The sequence below is a fragment of the Cyrtonyx montezumae genome, unplaced genomic scaffold (assembly GCF_038088225.1).
Source record: "Cyrtonyx montezumae isolate F1298 unplaced genomic scaffold, pur_monq_1.0 scaffold_8, whole genome shotgun sequence".
NCBI lineage: Eukaryota > Metazoa > Chordata > Aves > Galliformes > Odontophoridae > Cyrtonyx > Cyrtonyx montezumae.
The window spans coordinates 110,613,174-110,616,802 of NW_027072089.1; positions in this window are offsets into that span (position 1 = coordinate 110,613,174).

Below are 3,629 nucleotides of genomic sequence, written 5' to 3' on the forward strand. Positions count from 1 at the left end.
GAGCAATCTGGAAGGTGGATGCAATTTAAACCAGCACACTAGCTGTGGGTACATGAAAAAAAAGAGAAAATCAGTTTGTTGAAAGTCTTATCAAAAACTACCAGCAAATTATAGCCTACAACTAATTCTTGCCATAAAATAAGACGCATAATCCAAAATAATTATAAAATCAAAATCGTCTAGGTTGGAAGAGACCTTCAAGTTCACCAAGTTCAATCAATTATAATATAATTATAATGGAGTATAATACCACCCAGCTACTTCTATTACCATTACATGTTTCTGGTGAAAAGCCTGGCCAGAAGATGACAGCGTTTTCCCTGGTGCCTGTCATAAAGTCATATACAGGCTACCCAGGTGTTAGAAATCGAAGACCAATAACATACCCGATAGATAACACTACTTCTATGTGCACATTGAAAAGATATTCTAACCTTTCAGAATAGGCATAAAGGAAATAATAAAAAAATAAACTTACATATGTTTGCGATAAGCAAGAAGCATTTAATTCTGTATTCCAAGCCTTTGCATTTTTATATAGGTGATATAAAAATTTTGGCTGAGATCCTGTCTTCTCACTGCTCAAATATCAGATATGATTGTTAAGCAGTAACAAAAAAGCATTCTTCTCAAACTTGGGTCTGTGGAGATTTTACAAATGGTAAGTGTGTGGTAATGGAAAAATGAGCTGTAATTGCTGTGGATTTTCATTTTAGCATTGCTTACATAAAACAGAAGCATATGCTTGTGTTGACCAAAAAGAAAACTTTTTCTGCCAAACCCTTTAGCTCTTAACTTTAAAACAAACTACAGGATGATAGATGCTTACTGTCTACACCCAGTGTACCAAACAGAAGGGAGAAAATACTACCTTTAAAAAAGAGCCCCAAAATTAATAAAAAAGATTCACAAGTTCAAGCAACTGACTACGGTCAAAGTTTCAGTGTAAGCTCATTATGAACAAAAGTATTGCATTACCAGCTTGAGCTGGAGTTAAAAAGTCAAGCTCAACTTGCTCAAGTATAGATATGCTTTTGGAGTTTGCACAATTGGCTCTTCCTCTTTATAACGTACTTTACCCTGTAGACTTTTCTGGTATAGATGTGAACAAGGAAAGGAAAGCATGAAGATGTAGGGATATGCTGGAAGTACATAACCTCAAGTTCACTAGGTAGTACTGACAATGATACTGGTCTTAGTGCATGTAATGAGTTTGTACATCAACTGGCATTGCAGGAACAGACCCATTAGGTAGAACTAATGGTCTGCCTCTGGCTAGAAATTCTGGGTAACACTGTAAGAGCAGTCCTACTTCAGCACTTTTCCGTGGAGGAGACAACAGAAGGGAGAACAACAGTCTCATTCAATATCTGACCTTTTGTGACAGAGTAGGAAGATATTGTGAGGCTATCTATGTCAGTATCTTGATAAAATAAAGAAAAAAATGTGCAGAAAACTTATACATTGCAAAGATGGGCATACTGGAACTTGAAAGCGTTTGAAGTAAAACCATTATTACAGGCTGATAAATCTGTACACTGAAAAAGAGATTTTGGATATTCTTCCAAGTGCTTTTTTATTAAACCAAAAGGAGCAGATCTAGATATAATGGTCTGGCAGCAAAACAAAACCTAAAATCCCCCCAAACAAACCTAAATCCCTTTTCCTAGGGAGTCATTTGACTGGTAGTTTAATTTCAGCGAAGCAATTGAGATATTCATAACATTTTAAGATTTGCATGATAATTTTTAAAGCCTAAATGCTACTATAGGTAGTGACCTCAAAGAAAGCAGTGCAGGATTTTAGCCAAAGGAATTGAATAAGTGAAGGCAAAAGCTTTGTGCCTTTCTAAGCAGATCTGATAAAGACAAAATATGCAGGTAGCAAACAGATAAATGCTAAACAGCTACTTCTGGTTTTCCTTTGTCCTGGCAGAAGTTATTTAATCATCATAATTAAAAACTAGACACACACACACACACAAAAAGTTGAACTGGAGCATAATATTGCCATGCAAGGCTAAGCCTCAGAGCCTGGTGAGGGCAGAATTCTGCAGAGTTCAGTCTCCTCTGGATAAATGCAGCTCTTTGGCATTGTGTCATATTAGTCGGTCTGCCAACTGCTAAATAGATTTGAGATAATTATTTCTGGAGAGGCTCTTTCTCAGGAAGAAAACTTTGATTTTATTGTGGTCGTTGTTAAATTAAAATGCAGATACCTGCTCTGCAAAACAGGGAATCAGATTCATATTTGTTCTTTAGGCATGGCTCTTAGAAAACATCTTAATAGCTTAGGTATAACACACGGGCAACACAGGCTGTCTGAGCATTTGCTACTAGTTCTTCCTAGACACGTATGTACAAACCCTATAGATGGATAGGTACACATTTTGTCATCACCAGATTCTCCTTTTTCCTCCAAATATAATCCCCAGCCAGTTTTCATTTTGCAATTCCATGACCAAAAATCTTGGTCATGTGTGATGCAGAGTTAAGAAACGGTGTTTTGTTTGGATAGTTAAATACAATAAAAATTAATTTGTCTTCTGCATTCTCAAGAAACTGATGATTTTAAATAGGAAGCAATTACTAGAACTAGGAGGAGGCAGAATAATAGCTTATTATTTCCCACCATACTGTCTTCTAAATTTACATTTCATATTACCTTCGGTGGTCGTCCACTCCGTTAAAATCTTTTATATTTTTTATTGTGACCCTGCTTATTTTGATTACCATACTAACCCTATTGTGTTAAACAAACACTTCTTGGCCAGTGACTGAAAAACACAAACATGCCAATTGTTTTGTAGTTTTCCACCTGAACATTTGTTCATAAAATTGTAGTTATATGCCTGCAGGCTCTCAAATAGTAACTGAATCTTATCTTGGATTGCTTTGTGTATGCTTTGACAACAGGTGAAGCTTCCAGCATGGCCTGAGTAACATAAATGCTGCTTTTTTAACATTTTGAAGTGCAACTTGATCTTAGTTGTTCAATTTTACCTTTAAAGCATGAATATATAAAACTTACGAAGTTCTTCCTGTCTGTTTCATGCTCCTCCTTCCACCCATGAAGTGAACATGAAGATCTCACATCAGCTACATATACAGATGCAACTCAACAAATTATGTTACTTGCAAGTACCAGGAAAAATATCACTCTCTGTTTTGCAGTTTATGGCTGAGGTTAAAATGTGAGTAAATGTATACGAAACACTGAAAATATCCTGAAAAGAAACAGGACTATTTATCTTCCCACCATATTGTTGTGCTCAAAGGAAAAGATCTGCTGTAAGTCATTTAGACTGGACAGCAAAGTCCAAGGACCTGCCTTGGACTCCAAGTAAATACCTACACCTGCAGGATTGTAACGCAAGAAGTCTTCTGTCTTAACTATGAATTTCATAGGCATAACTGTAAAGTAATATTTTGTGGTTGATGATCCAATTCTGAATGATACTTCCATAAAGAATATAGGATTGACCCCTCCTCCCACCTCTCCTCATTCCCTCCCTCCCCAGATTTGTACTGCACATATTTAAAATTGGTGGTTTTGTCCAACTTCGAACAAGTTCTTGGTGACCTCAGTTTTATTTCAAAGTTCCAATTTCCCACAGTTAGTTGCTGGAT